The following is a 16373-nucleotide window of genomic DNA, read 5'->3' on the forward strand; positions in this document are numbered from 1 at the left end:
GGGGTGAAGTAGGGTTAACTGGTATAGGCTTTTGGGTTGAAAGGATTGGTTTCTATTCCAAAATCATGGAACTAACATTTCCCACTCATTTGTTTCAGAGCAATTTCATCTCTCTTTTGATTATTGTGCATTTGGATTGGGGTACTGGCACATTTATTTACCAAGAAATCTTACATTGTTCCAGGACAAGACAGTACTCAGTTGCTTGAATTTTGTAGCTTCACTTTGTTTGGCTCTCCCTGCTTAAAGCTACTATGTTAGTTAATAAGGAAGCCCATTTGCATTAGATAATAAGAATCAGGGACAAGACAGACACATTGCTGATTAAACAAGGACTCATATCCCACGTTGAGAGCTCTCTGATAACCAGAGCCACAATCACATCAGTAGGTCAAGCAAAAATCTGAAGATAAAATCAATGTCACTTTTCTGTCTCGGTGACAGGCAGAGACCCACCAGAATCATAGCCAATAAACCCTGTTATCAAGTACCTCACTGTTGTCGATGAATTCAGTTATGCTGTGGGTTCAATCATGCCCCTAGCTACATGATGATGTTTATGGCGTCCCTCACTTTGACACAGACTTGCACACAACAATATGCTAACAATTATAGCTGTTCAGCAACTGAATGGGCTGCTTTGTAAGGTAAGGTGAGTTGAGACATTGAGAATGTTCAAGTGGAATCTGGGTGCAGTGAAGGCTAAATTTGCATGAATGGGTGGTTGGGAAAATTGACCTAGTCTCCAAACTCCTGTTCAGGGCCAGTTATATCAGGATTCTTTCAGAAACATTTATTTGTTAATTGATTAATATATTAAATAATTTTAGTCTGATTGCTTTTTGAAAATGATTATATATTCATGTAGTGCAGAATTTTAAAGATTCAATAAAATATTTCATGAAAATTCTCCTTCCTACCCTTGTTTCCTAGTCACCCTGTTCTAAACCAGGGTAATGAACCAATGTTGCTAGTTTCTTGTATATAGGGGACCTGAAAAAAAAAATAACCCAAGGCCTACTTAATGAGACTCTTTGGGGGCGGGGGAGAGTCTTGTAATCTGTTTTAAAAAGCTTTCAGATAATTCTGTTGAGTTGGACACCACAAGCTTAATTGACTTCTAGATGCCCTCAAAACACTGAGATTCTATGGAAACCTATAATGTAATAGTATTCATTCCATATATTCCCACAATTTATGCAGAGTGTTTTCAAAACCAGCGTACTTTTTAATTCTCCTTACAACTCTATGAAATAAGTATTATTTTCCTGCTCTCTCCCCATTTTGCCAGAGTAAATGAGTCTCAGAGTTCAAGTGACTTGACAAGGTAATTAGCTAGTATGGAGCAGAGATAGGAAGCATCATTTAAGGCCACCCAAGGACCAACATACTTTCATTTTGAGGCCCTAGCCCACAAAATATCAAATAAAAAAATATACCCATACTTCAATATAAGTATTTGCTATGAACTTTTTTTGGAAGAATTTTGAATTTTGTTAGGAATGAATTATTCATTTTCTTTTTATGATTTCATCTTTATTGTATTTATAAATAACATGATTTGAGTTGCAGCTGTCATATTGACATAATGTCAACTTTTAAATTCATGTAAACATTTGTTAACGCTGAATTTGCAATTTGTTTTTTCATATTTTAGAACTACGGGAGGGAGAAGACAGAATTCAAACATCTTTTCAAGCCCTTGAAAAGCCTATACATTTTAGATTCTGTAACTGAGGTGCCTGTATTAATTAAGTCTAAGCTTCTGTAATTCAGTGGATTAAAGATAGAAGTTTATTCCTCTCTCAATTAACAGCCTAAAGCATATTATTTCAGGGCAGCAGGCAGTTCTACTTTATATTATTATTCAGACACCTGGGATCCTGTGTCTCGTAGGCCATTGCTATTGTCTGCATGACTTACAGGTTCCTTCAGGTTATGGTTCACGGGAAATGAAAAGAAAATGCAGGAGACTGTTTCTGATTAGTTTGCTCATTTATTCTATTCTTCAGTTTTGTACACCTGAAACTAATTAAAAAATTATAATAATAAAAAGAAAATGCAGGAGGCACACCCATGGTCTTTAGATTTACCTTGAAAGTGGCACACATCCCTTCTTTTTGCATTCCTTTGTCCAGAACTTCATCACACATTCACAGCAAACTACAAGTAGAATGGGAAATTCACTTGTATCAACTCACTTGTAATGAATGGAAAAGATAATGGATTGCGGTGAACAACCAGCAGTATCCACAACAATGCATGACAGCCAGGAGACTTTTATAATAATCCAGGTAAGAGCTGCTAATGATGGTAGCAGTGGAAGTTATGAGAAGTGATTGGATTCTGGACGTATTTAAGTTTTTTCTAGGGGATTGGATAAGGTTGTGAGAGAAAGAGGTGTCAAGGTTTTGTCCTGAGAAACTGGAAAAATGGATTTGCCATTTGTAGAGATGAGCAAGACTGGGGGTGGGGTGGGGTTACGGAGAAAAATAAAGGATTTGGTACTGGGTATACTGAGTTTGAGATGCCTATTAAACATCCAAGTGGAAACTGCAAATAGAGTTGGATATATGAGTCTGGAGTTCAGGGGATCTGTCCAGGCTGGTGAACTGGGGAATTGTTGACAAAGAGATAATTTTTGAAACTACGAGACTGAATGAAATTAGTCAGGGAATCAATGTAGGCAAAGAATTGTTCTAAGGGTCAAGCTCTGGGGCATGTCAGTGTTTAGAGCTCTGGGAGTTGAGGAGAACTCAGGAAAGGAGATTGAGCAGAGCAACCAGCAAGGCAGGAAGAGAACCAAGAAAAAGTGGTACACAGGAGGCCAAGGGGAGAAAGTGTTTTAGAAGGCGAGAGTGATCAAGTGGTGACCAACTATAGCATAGAATGCTATGAAGAGTTCGGGTTGGGTAAGGTTTGATGGTTGGACTTAATGTGGAGGTCATTGAAGACCTTGTCATGAACTGTTGGGTGAGTGAATAGTAGGAGTAAAATCTTTTTGGAGTGAGACTGAAACATAGTGGGAAGAGAGAAATTTGAGGCAGTTTCAATGCATATAACTATTATAGCGATTTTTGTTGCAAAGAGGAGCAAGAAGATGAAGCCGTAGGTAGAGGTCAGGATTTGTTTTTAAAGATGGGAGCAAACAATCGATATGTTTGGATTCTGATGGGAAATCTTGCACTAGAGAAGCAAAAATAAATTGATGATGTAGAGGAGAGAAAGGAGAATTATCTTATCAGTATCTATGAGAAGGCAAGAAGAAATAGGGTACAGTGTATAAATGGAGGTATTGGTCTAGTTGGTAGCAGGGATGGTCTGTGTACAAAATGGGTGAAAGCAGAGTCGGGCTCAGACACAGTGGGATGGATATGGTGGAGATGGAGCTTGTTCTTCTCTGATTTTCTCAGTGAAATAGCAAGTCAGGTCATCATCTTAGAGTGAAGATGGAGGAGGAGGCGTTGTGGGTTTGAGGTGAGGGGGAAATTTTGAAAGTCATCTAGAGAGAATGAGTGCATGAAATAGATGGAATTTTGTACAAGATTTCTGGGCATCTCTGGGGGCCCAGTCAGTCTCACTGGTGTACGATTTTCACTAGGCATAGTCAGATTAGGTTGCAGAGTAGGCGGAGAGTTGGATTTGGCCAGGGTTGGGCTTTTGCAAGGATGGTATGGTGAAAGGAGAAAGAGGGGCAAGAAAGTTACTTATGTGTGTGCAAGGGAGTGATTCCACAAAATCTAAACTGGATCAGAAAGGAAATGAAGATCTGAGGGGGTGAAGGCCAGTGAAGAGGTGAGTAGCATTAAATAATTTTAGATTTCAGTGGGTCGATGAATTGTTGAAGTGATAGATTTGGGTTGGAAAGATAAGAGGTGTGGCTGGAGAATTGGATGTAATAGAAATGGAAGGGTGAAATTAATGTCAGCATCTAGAGTACAGTCGAGGGAGTGAGTGGCTGGAGCACAGGAGGGCAAGGCACTGAAAGGCGAGGGCCCTGGAAAAATCACAGATATTGGAATTCCCAAGAATTAGGATAGGATCAATGCTGGAAACAGGGATGGTGAGCTAGGAGCTAAAGTCTTTAAAGAATAAGAGGGAAAGGCCTGGAGGGGGGTCTATAGATTTCAGCTACCAGTTCAGGACAGTAGGTGCTATATAGTCTGATGGCCTAAGAGTCAAAGCTGGGGGATTTTAGGGAGGAGGGAGAGACAAGTGTGAAAGTGCAGGTGAGAACAGATCCATGAGGGGTATGGGGAGAAGCAGCTACCATCTGAAGGGGCTGCAGAGGAAGAGCTAAATGTCGGGAAAAGAAAGTGAAGTGTTCCCTCAAAGAAAAAGGTAGAGGTGATTATGCTGAGGAAAGACCTGAGGGCACAGTGGGGTGGGATTTCAGGGAATCAGGGAGAATGAACAGTATTAGCCAGGTTGATGGAGACTCAGATATGGCGGCCACCTGTGTTGTTTGCATGCCGGGAGCTGGGAAGGCTCAACAAAGAAACAATGGCTTCCACCAGCTCTTTTGTCTGGGAGAAAGCTGCCCCTCCAGTCCTTGTCCTGAAACAGGACAATTCAGTTCCTCCTGGTATGTCCCTGGTGTCTTTCAAGCTGCTGCCCCAGTGCTGGATCTCAGAGTGCATGAGTCCACCAGTGAGTAAGTTCACGTGTGGGCCCTCTAAGAGAAGTGTCTGGGACTCTAACCACCTCGTCTTATTCAGCCACAATCTCTGCTGGGTTTTGTTTGTTTGCTTGTTTGTTTGTTTTAAGGAGGGCACAGCTCACAGTGGCCCATGTGGGGAGTGAGACTTCAACCTTGGTGCTACCACTACGGTGCTCTAACCGACACTAACAGGCCACCCTTTGCTGGTTTTTACAGTTAGCAATTATGGGACTTCTCTCCCTGGCACTGAAACCCTGGACTGGGGATTCTGGTGTGGTGCTGAGACCCCCCTTGGGGGGGGGGAACCTCTGCAACTGAGATATCCTTCCTAATTTTTAATGATCACACGTGGCTGTAGGACCAGCTGGTTCCATGTCTCTGCCCCTCCTACAAGCCTCAAGGTGGCTTCTTCCACATGTCTTTAGTTGTAGGGCTTTGGTTAAGCTAGACTTCAGGCAATTGGCTGTTCTGTAGTTTAGTTGTAATTTTGATGTGGTCATGACAGAAGGCAAGCATCATGTTTACCTATTTCACCATCTTCTCTCACTTTCTCATTTTGTTCTCATTTTTTACTTAGAAAATAGGGTGTAAAATAACAGAAAAATTAAAAAAAAGGGAAAAAATGTGAAGTGACCCCGTTAGCTGCTAGCACTTGGCAGAGATAGGGAGTGGTGTCCCAAACTGTGGCTTTGCTGCCTCTTTTCTTTCCATAATGTTCCTGAACATTCATGTTCTACCCATGTTGGCAGAACCAAAAGAGGGAAGAGCAACAAGCTCTTAGGAGAGCTTCGTAAACAAATATCAACAGCCATGTTTGTTATGTGCAGCAGCACTTACTAGACAATATTCTCTACACCAGGCCATAGGAGGAAGCTCCAGGAGGCCATATCAAAGAAGCAGACAGTATGCTCTGATTCTTGAGAAGACAGAGGATGAGGACTGCCTTTGGAAACTGTCAATGAGAATGTACAGTGCTGCCCACCAGAATCATCCTATGCCTTCAAAACACGTTCAAGTGCCCTTGATACAGCCTCTCCCTGAGTGATCAGTCAAAGGTCACCTATGATTCCCTCCTACTTAGAGAGAGTTTTTGGCTTATGGCGTATCAGCCTTTGTTTATATGAACTATAATTTTTGAATATTAGACTTATGAGAAACTTTGAGAACATCTTTATAAAACGTATTGTTCAAATAGCTACAATATTACTTGGGGTTATTTCTATAGCCTAGGAAAAGCAAGAGTGAGAGCATCGAGAGGTGCAGTGATTTTTCTCAAGGCTACCCAGAGAGTAGATGAGAGAACTAGCTTCAGGACCCTCTAACACTACATTTAGCCTACCACCCCCTACTCCTAAGTTGAAGACACTGTAAGAATCAATCAGATTAAATTGAGAAATTTGCTTCAAAGAAGACTGGAGTTTGGATGGAGATCCAGTTTCTTGAGGCAATGCTTTCTCTGTCTTCTGCCCCAGCTACTTGCATTCTTGTATCAAAGTCCATTTGGCCTTCAACTGTGGGCTCAGCCCCACCCCAGGCTTGGGGCCAATTAGACTCAGAGGCAGAGAGGAAGCATAATGTCACTGGGACCCAGGATTCTACTCTGCAGTGATTTTACTGTGCTCTCATATCAAGGGTCAGTCACAAGTAGCTGTTTACCTTGCTGCACTATGGTGAAGGCCCTGCCTCAGATGCTACCTTGACTTCTCCCCAGTGCTCACGTCCTCTGGGCTGGTAGGAGCGAAGGGAACCCAGAGTTAATGTCACGTTGAACAGAACCTCAGCATGAACTACTAAGTATAACCTTGACCTTTTAAGAAAATAATGGTAAGCATAATAAGGAAAAATTTCAAATTTAAACAATACAGAAATTTATAGAGTAGGAAGTCAGTTTTCCCTGCTTCTATTTCAATCTTAACCACATCCTTTTTTAGAAGAATCCTTATTAACTCTTTGGTATAGAACTTTTCAAATTCTTTTCAACGCTAACTAGACATTTACACACACATCTATCTGTGCTCATGTAAGGAAATAAAGGTTTTTTGTTTTTGTTTTTTTCCCAAGGTTGATCATTTAACAGAGCTATCTTTCCAAGTCATTGCCATAGTATTTCCTTTCTAATGGCCACACGGTATTCCATTGTATGGGTGTGACATACTAGGGGTGCCAAAAAAAATGTATACACATGACTTGCGTTCATCTTTTGTTATCGGTATACATTGAGTATCACAATTTTCATACAGTTTTTTCCTTTCTTAAAATGCGTATGCATTTTTTGGCACTCTCTGTACTTTACTTAAATGGTCCTGTAGTGATGAATATTGAAGTTGTTTGGAATTTTTTCCATTATAAATGATACTGTACTGCTTCCCTGTACATATATCCTTGTGCTAGCATTTTGGAAGCTAGCCTCCTAAAAACAAAGTCACTATGCCACACTGTATGTGCATTTAAAAATTTGATAGACACTGCCAAATTGTTTCCCTTCCCAAATCATGTACCGATATGAGTGTGCCTCTTTCCCCACATCCTTCCCAGCAATTTGTCTCCTTCTGGAGATCTGCAAAGAAGCAATCTGTCAGACAGTGGAAGAGGCAAATGAGAATGTGTGTACAATGAATACAACTGACACCTTGTTGAATCCCAGGGCTCGTTCTGCTGATCTGGCTGCCTAAAGGGGGGTCCCCCTCTCTCTCAGCTCCATGGGGAGCCCAGCTGAGGAATGGTTGATGAGGGCCACTGGGGCACTCTCCTTCACTTTGATTTAAGGTCTGCTCCTCAGTCCACTGCTACTCAGGAACAACATGCTCTGATGGCTGATAATACGCTCTATTTGTATTCTGGCTGGATGTAGGTATAGGAGCCAAGTGTTTATTCATTTCCCTCAGGGAAAGTCTTCAAGCATCGGGTGCTCACCTTGATCTTTAATTGTAATCACAAAATCAAAGCCCTGCTGTCATCTGAAAGGCTCACTCAGACTCCAAACTTAGAAGCTCTATTGGCCTTCCTTCCAAACATGTAGGGCAGGTGGCTCCTTCTGTTATAAGGCTCCCTCTCCATTGTCTTGTCCCCTGAATGAAAACAGAGTGCTAAGGAAGAGAAAGCCAGTGCTCTTCTGAGGCTCAGACTCTTAAAGCACCAATAATTTGTATGAACAGTGATGCCCACTTTTGTTTTTAAGAATGCTTAATAGACTACATTTCTGAAACCCAAACCACAGATTAATCTTTCCAGACCAAGTCTTTGGAAGAGAACACCCACAGACTTTCTCAGAGGACTTCAAACAGTAAAACTGTACAGTTAATTTTCATGGGTCGTAAAAGGCCCCAAGAAAAATTCATCTTTTCACACATATGCTAGGTGATTTTCAAAGGAGATTCACTTATTTCTTGCATTTTTTTTTTAAAAAAGAGCTTTTTTCTGTTTTTGTGAAATTGACACATTTACAGTAAAAAAAAAAAATCAAACAATTCAGAAAAATACAATGAAGAAAATTAAAAAAAAAAAAAACAACCCGTATGAAATCCCACAACCCAAGGAGAATCACATTAACATTTTGGTGGAACACATTTCTAGACACACTCTGTATTTATATGGGCCATACTCATGTAAGCTGCTTTTTTCCTATTTGAGGGTATGTAATTACCATTTTCTCATGTTCTCTTTTATTACTGATGAACATTTTAGTCTATGGATGCATCAACAACTTACGAAGCCAGTTCTTTAAGGATGGATAGTTAGGATATTTTCAATTTTTTTTGGCGATTACAAATGATTTTGCAGTGACCATCCTTATAGCTAACTTGGCACATATCTTTATATGTTTCCATGTAAGTAATATTTGTATTCCAGAAAATAACACTAGTAGATTGAGGAAATTTGTACTTTTTAAAGTTTTTGACACAATTTACCAATTACCTTTTAGAAAGGTACAGTTCCATAGCAGATTATGAGTGTTTTTTTCTGCATATGGTAGCAGACATTGAATAGTAACATTAATGTTTATCTTCGGTAACTTAATAAGTGAAATAACACCAAATTTAATTTGCATTTTTTGTATTAATGAAGTTTGACACTATTTAATACATTTAGTGGTTAGTTTGTGTTCTTTGCTCACAAAGAAAAACTAGCATATTCATTTATTAAGAATAATGATTGTCATATATATGTTGCATACACTTCCCCAATTAGTTTCCAAATTTTGTTGTTATTTTAATTAAATGTAATTAATTGTATGTTTGCATTTCCCTTTCAAGAGGGAAAAATGCACTTTAAAGGGGAAATGATACATGTATCATGATAATACTGAGAGCTTTGGCTGCAGGAAACTTGAGGATAAGTGGCAAAGTGGGGCAGATGGCATCCTTGACTGAGGAGGCAGAAGACCCTACTTGGCAGTTGTTCTGCCAGAGGCTTTGATGATATTCTAATACGATTTGCTTATGTGTTTTCCAAAGGAAAGAGGACCCAGTTAAAAACATCTGAGTATAACATAAACTTATTTTTCTTTGCTTCTCCCAAAGTTTCATGAATAGCTCAGGCCACTTAAGACTGGGGTTGTTTCGAGGGAGATTTTTAGGTGGTTATAGCACCACAGCTGCTGAGACAAAAACGTTATTGGATGGGTTCTGTTTTACTATCATTTATTTTTCCCCTCAGAAGGCTTCATGTCTAAAATCTGCCTAAAGATCAAATGTGTGATCCTTTGCATGAGGGCTTGGCCTAGATTTAGCCTCACTTGACAAGTAGACATTCAATGCAAGGAGCCGATCATAAAAATAAACCAAACTTAGAAAACATTATCCCAGATTTTGGTGTGCTTGATTTATAGTACTTAACAAATAGTGGTGGCTGGATAGGAAATCTTTACTCATTTGGGCTCAGATTACTTTAAAAATTACAGGGAAGATGTGCTGCCTACTCAAAAGAATGCTCTACTTTCAAGGATCTTAACATTTTAACTTTCTGGAAGCAAATAAATGCTGTATAAAATTTAGGGGACATTTATTATAGGCCACTGTTTTATGAAAAGATATAGATCTATATACCTTTATATCTGTATATATGCCCTGCCTCCTCCTAAAATTGTCCCCTCCCTCCCCCAGCTCTAGGCTTGAAAGACCAAACTGAGGAAATTTTAGAGTGGTTTGGGAGTTCCATGTCAGGAGAAGTACAATCCTTTGCATCAATACTTCAGCCTTTTCTCAGGAGGGTTGGAATAAACAAGGTGACTATAAGGAACAGGTCACCCTAACTCTAGGAATTAATGACAGGGACTCCTCCTTCAGTCCATATCCAAGCAAGACTGTACTCTTAATTCTCAATCTCATTCATTTAAAGATAATCCTAGTTAAAAAAAAATTTGTTACTTTTATTTTAAATAAGTAATTCATGCACTTGGCAGAAAATTCACAATGTGCCAAATGGCATGTACTGAAAGATAAATCTCTTTCCCTTTCCTGTACCACTCTGTTCCGTTGCCTCCCAAGAGGCAACTATTATTGTCTTGTGTATACGTCTAGGGACATGCTGTGTACTCACACAGTGATGCGCACACATACACATATTCTCTCTGCACCACTTACTCGTGGAAATGGAAACATACCATAACACTGTCTTACTTTTTTCACTTACATTGTATCTTGGAGACACATTCTTCCAGTCTACTGTATTGATGTGCCAAATTTGTTTAACCAGTTAAAAATAGTCGTTTGCTGTTACAAACCAAAGCAGCAATGAATGCTTTAAAATATACATCATTTTGCATGAGCCTGGGTATATTTGTTGGACAAATTACCAAGAAGTGGAATTGCTAGGTCACAGGGCTGATGCACTTTTTAATTTTGAAAGATAATCAGGATGTTTGCCTAGGCAGAGCTGTTAAGTAGTTCTTATTCAGTAAGATCGTCCTGCTAAATAAATTAATATATCTTGGTTAGAAGGGACCTCAAAGTTCCTTTCTAGAAATGTCTTGACTAAGTGCAAACTATAAATCTCTGGAATGTATTAAAAAGATATCAAATTTGGAGATGCAGGACCGACCTGTGAAAAGCAATGTCAAAGTAGATGCACTAGGTCCTAGAGATTCGGATGGGCAACAGTACGTGACTTTAGAGGCTTTGAAGTGCAACCTTCTGGGGCTGCCAACGTTGTATACTGTAGGTGGTGCTGCCTGCTATGAATTAGGCTGAGCCATATGAAAGTTGTAGATGTTAGACCATTTTTGACCTAAAAAAATTGCAACTTTCATTTTCATTTCATTAGTAGTTCAACTCATGTTAGGTTTATTTTTTGGCATCTTAGGGAGAATTCCTTATGGAACTAGGGAAGGTTCACAGAGAAGGTGGGTTTAGAGTCTGGGAAGTGGAAGGTCAGGGAAATGGACAAGATCATCACAAATCAAGGCTATGGGAGATGCCTGGGAATGAGCCTGCATGGAAGAGAAAAGTGTGAATCAAAGGAGTGACGTCTCATTTTTACAAATTTTCATGAACTGAAGCTGACTTCCCAGCTCCTGGTGTGAAGCAGAAAACTGTAGTGTAGCAAGGATGATCGGGTCAGGACACTGGGGGCTCCCATCCCCAAATGTCTGCATCGGGGTTGGGGTTTTAACCGCACAACAGAATCTGATGGGGATTAAAATAGTGGTCCATTTTGGGATCTGGTACCGAGAACTTCAGTTCAACATTGTGGTCAACGTCTGCCCTGTCAGCACAGACTTCAAAGCGGCCCTGAAGTTAATTATCTTAAATGGTTGCTAAAGGGATGATAATAGAGATTTCCCCACACTCGGAGAAGAGTCATCCTGGAGCACTGGGATGAATACATAGTGAGGAAAAGTGTGTTTCCTTTTAAAATTATAGATACAATATAACAACATTAGGGAGAGTTTAGAAACAGGAGAAAACCCCATCTATAATCACCACCCTAACAAAACAGTTCTCAATGTTTCCATAATCTTTTCTACTCCTTGACCATTTGCTTTTACATTTTTACACTGTTATAATGACAAGCTTTTCTCATTGTACATCTCAGTTTTGCTAATTATCATTTTAAATGGCTGTGTACTAGTCCCTTGAGTGGTTGTACTATAATTTGCTTATTTATTCTCCTATTCTCAGACGATTTAGACTGCTTCCAATTTCTTGCTTTAGAAAAAAGTGTCTTTTTGATCTCCGGATCTGAAAAAAGGCTGCCATACACTTTACTTTTTTCTTATTAAAGTAAATTATTCTGCCACACAGCTTCCCTCTGCCAGCACAGAAACCTATTTGTCTATTTTATTAATATTAAAGGAGATAATACATAGAACAGTACTTGGCAAGTAATGTGTGCTGTATAAATATTAGCTATTATTACTAATCAATGTCTGTCGTCACCAATCTCAGAAAAAGACTTGCAAATAAGGAAATTATTGGGAAGATATTGTTGGATTGCCAACAGAGAGCTAAAATCAACAAGTGGGGAGGAGCCAAGGAAGGCTTGACACTTCTTTTTTTATATTAATGTAATATAATTGAGGTCTTAGTTGGTACTTTCTTTTTCTTTTTTTTAAAGTAATTTAAAAAATATTTTAGGACCTGGCCCGGTGGCTCCATGCTCCTAACTCCAAAGGCTGCTGGTTTGATTCCCACATGGGCCAGTGGGCTCTCAACCACAAGGTTGCCAGTTCAATTCCTCGACTCTCACAAGGGATGATGGGCTGCGCCCCCTGCAACTAAGATTGAAAGGACAACAACTTGACTTGGAAAAAAAGTCCTGGAAGTACACACTGTTCCCCAATAAAGTCCTGTTCCCTTTCCCCAATAAAATCTTTAAAAAATATTTTTAATTAAAAATATAGCTAACATACAATATTACATTAGCTTTAGGGGTACACCATAGTTATTCAACATTTATTTACCTAAAGAAGTGATCATCATGATAAGTCCAGCAACCATCTGACACTGTACCACGCTATCACAATATTATTGACAATATTCCCCATGCTGCATATTACATCCCCACGACTTTCTTGCTTTGTACCTGGAAATTTGAACCTCATTCCTTTTCACCTTTTTTGCCCTTTTTAAAATTTTCAATTACAGATGACATTCAATATATTTTATATTAATTTCAGGTGTACAGCATAGTGTTTAGACATTTATACAATTTAAGAAGTGATCCCCCTGACTAGTCTAGCACCCACCTGGCACTATACATAGTTATTACCGTAGTATTGACTATATTCCCTACGCTGTACTTTACATCATCGTTTCGTGACTACCATTTGTACTTCTTAATTCCTTCCCCTTTTTTACCCTTGCATCTGTCACCCCAACAAATCTAGTACCCATCTGACACCATAATATTGTAATAGACATTACAATATTATTGACTATATTCCTTATGCTATACCCTACACCCCGATAACCACTTTGTAATAACTAATTTGTACGTCTTAATCCCTTCCCCCTTTTTCACCCACTCCTCCAACCTCCCTCCTATCTGGCAACCATTAAAATGTTTCTGTATCTATGAGTTTGTTTGTTAATTTTGTTCCTTATATTCCACACATAAGTGAAATCACATTGCTTCTGTCTGACATACTCCACTCAGCACAATACTCTCCAGGTCCATCCATGCCGCTGCAGATAACAAGAACCCATTCCCTTCCATGGCCAAGCAATATTCCATTGTGTATATGTAACACCTCCTCTTTATCCATTCATCCATCGATGGACACCCAGGCTGCCTCCACATCTTAGCCATTATAAACAATGCTGCAATGAACATATAAACGCACACATCCCCTTAAAGTAGCGTTTTGGGTTTCTTTGGATAAATACCCAAAAGTGAGATTACTAGGTCCTTCTTTGTCTCTTGTTATAGACTTTGTTTTAAAGTCTATTTTGTCTAATATAAGTATTGCTACCCCAGCTCTTTTCTTTTTTTCACTTTCATGAAATAACTTTTTCCATCCCTTTACTTTTAGTCTGTGTGTGACTTTCAATCTGAAGGCATTCTGTTGTAGGCAGCATATGTATGGATTTTGTTTTCTTATCCATTCAGCCCTCCTATGTCTTTTGATTAGAGCATTTAATCTATTTACATTGAAAATAATTGTTGATAGATATATAGCTATTGCCATTTTATTACTCATATTTTTTATCTCCCCCCCCCCCATCTTAAAGAAGCCCCTCTAACATTCCTTGTAATGCTGTTTTGGTGGTGATGAACTCTTTAGCTTTTTCTTGTCTGGGAAGCTCTTTATCTGTCCTTCAATTTAAAACAACAGCCTTGCTGGGTTGAGTAATCTTGGTTGTATGTCCTTGCTTATCATCACTTTGGATATTTCACGTCATTCCCTTCTGGCCTGTAAAGTTTCTGTTGAGAAATCAGCTAACAGTCTATGAGAGCTCCCTTGTAGGTAACTAACTGCTTTTCTCTTGCTGCTTTTAGGATTCTCTCTTTGACTTTAACCTTTGCCATTTTAAGTATGATGCGTCTTGGTGTGGGCCTGTTTGGGTTCCTCTTGTTTGGGACTCTCTGTGCTTCCTGGGTTGTATGTCTATTTCTTTTGCAAGGTTAGGAAAGTTTTCAGTTATTATTTCTTCAAATAGGTTCTCAATCTCTTGCTTTCTCTTTTCTCCTTCTGGTACCCCTATGATGTGAATGTTGTTACGCTTGATGTTGTCCCAGGGGTCTCTTAAACTATCCTCATTTTTTTAAAATTCCTTTTTCTTTTTGCTGTTCTGATTGGGTGTTTTCTGCTACCCTGTCTTCCAAATTGCTGATTTGATCCTCTGCTTCATCTAGTCTGTTGGTGATTCCTTCGAGTACATTCTTCATTTCAGTTATTGTATTCTTCACTTCTGACTGGTTCTTTTTTATGGTTTCTATGGTTTTTATGTTTGCTATCTCTTTGTTAAACTTCTCACCAAGTTCCTTGAGCTTCCTTATAACCAGTGTTTTGAACTTTCTATCTGGTAGGTTGCTTACATCCATTTCATTTAGTTTTTTTTTTTTTTCTTCCTGGCATTTTCTATTGTTCTTTCATTTGGGACACATTTCTTTGTTTCCACATTTTGGCTGCCTCTCTGTGTTTGTTTCTATGTATTAGGTAGATCTGCTATGTCTCACAGTCTTGGATAGGTGGCCCTGTCGGGCCCTGGCACAACCTTTCTGGTCACCGGCTCTGGGTATTCCAGGAGTGTCCCTTGCGTGAATTGTGTGTGCATTCCTGTTATAGTTGAGCCTTGATTGCTGTTGGCATGTCAGTGGGTGAGAGTGACCCTCAGGCTGATTGGCTATGGGGTTTGGCCATGTCCATAGCTTATGGGATGCTGTGTGGGGGTGGGGGGAGGGCTTACCCCACTGAGTGGGATTTGCCCCATTGGGCTCTCGTGCCTGCTGAGACCACTCTTTGTGTGTGCTGCTTGTGGGGCTAATTGGGTGGTGCTCTGCTGTGGTCTGAACCCAACCTCCAAGTATGTTGGTTCTGGGGCCTCTTGGGAAGGGCTCCAGTGCAGACCCAAGTGACCTACTTCCTGTGACCAGCCAAGGGCTACCTGAGAAGAGCTACAAAGTGATCTGCAATTGTTCATTGCCTGTGCTAAACCTAAAGGCATGTGGGAGAGGCCACACTGTGAACCGAGGATTTGTGTCATCAGTACCAGGCCTGAGGTAGCAAAAAGCCAGGACACTCTGGGGTCTGCTGCCTCTTGCCAACTCCCTTAAGGTTCAGCTGCAGATAGAGACTCATGTGGTATGTAAGTTGGGTGAAGCAGGGTCTCAGGGAGTCACTAGAGTGGGAAGAGTTGTGGTTAATGTAAATTCTGGTTTGGTGTAGTGCTGAGCCTGGAGTGACTCAGCAAATGTCTCAGAGCACACTGAAGCCAGTTGACTCCCCCTCTCCCACCCCCGTCTGGGACCTGCAGGACTCTGATAGTTTTTCAAGAAAGAGTGCAATGCGGGTGGGGCTGGCTACTCCTGGAGAAAATGCCTCTGGCTTTGGAGGAGTTGGGTAGGGCTGGATCCCAGCAGAGCTCACCAGACCAATCAGATTCAGATTTGGCCCTGTGGGGGAGGGCTCAACACAGGAAAGATGGCGCCTGGCTGCTGGCTAGTGGAAGGAGGAGCGCTTACAGGGAAAATGGAGACTGTCCTCCAGCCTTCGCCCTGAGCCACACAAATGCCTCTGATGCCTTCTGAGTCACCGTCCCTCCACTGGAGCCCAGGGTGAGTGCCTGCGAACGAGTGAGTCTGTGCGCACAGGCTCTTTAAGAGTACATCTGGATTTCCTGCAGCCTTCCACCCGAACGGTCGGAATACCCACTGTTTTTCACAGCCAAATGGGCTACTTTTTCCAGCACCAGTACTCTGGGCTGGGGAGCCTGGTGTGGGGATGGGGTCCCTCGCTTCTCCAGGGGGAACCTCCGCAGCCAAGATACCCCTCCTGATTCTCAACCACCACAGGGAGGTTTGGGGCCTGTTCCGTGTCTCCATCCCTCCTACCAGTCTTGACGTGGCTTCTTCTTTACATTTTTGGACTTCTGTTCAGCTAAACTTCAGATGGTTTTTCAGGTTGATTGTCCTATAATTTAGTCATAATTTTAATGTGTTCACAGAAGGATGAAGGCAGAGTGTTTATCTACTTTTGAGAAGTAATGGTTAGCTATTTTTTATAATGTCCCTCGATTTAGGTTTATCTGATATTTTCATGATTTCTGGAGTT

The 16373-nt window shown here is 40.5% G+C and overlaps 1 long non-coding RNA gene across 2 annotated transcripts in view; it reads left to right on the forward strand.

The window, feature by feature from the left end:
• Positions 1-16373, forward strand: part of LOC109450855 (uncharacterized) — a 145745-nt gene that overhangs the window by 13807 nt on the left and 115565 nt on the right. The window contains exon 2 of one of the 2 annotated variants that reach the window (XR_016018348.1): positions 2139-2294. The exons of the other annotated variant lie outside the window; for it this stretch is intronic. This is a non-coding gene — a long non-coding RNA (uncharacterized LOC109450855). The remainder of the gene's footprint in view (positions 1-2138; positions 2295-16373) is intronic. 2 annotated transcript variants of the gene reach the window in all.

Source organism: Rhinolophus sinicus, chromosome 14 (genome assembly GCF_057876585.1).
Source record: "Rhinolophus sinicus isolate RSI-liver-muscle chromosome 14, RSI-T2T, whole genome shotgun sequence".
Classification (NCBI taxonomy): domain Eukaryota; kingdom Metazoa; phylum Chordata; class Mammalia; order Chiroptera; family Rhinolophidae; genus Rhinolophus; species Rhinolophus sinicus.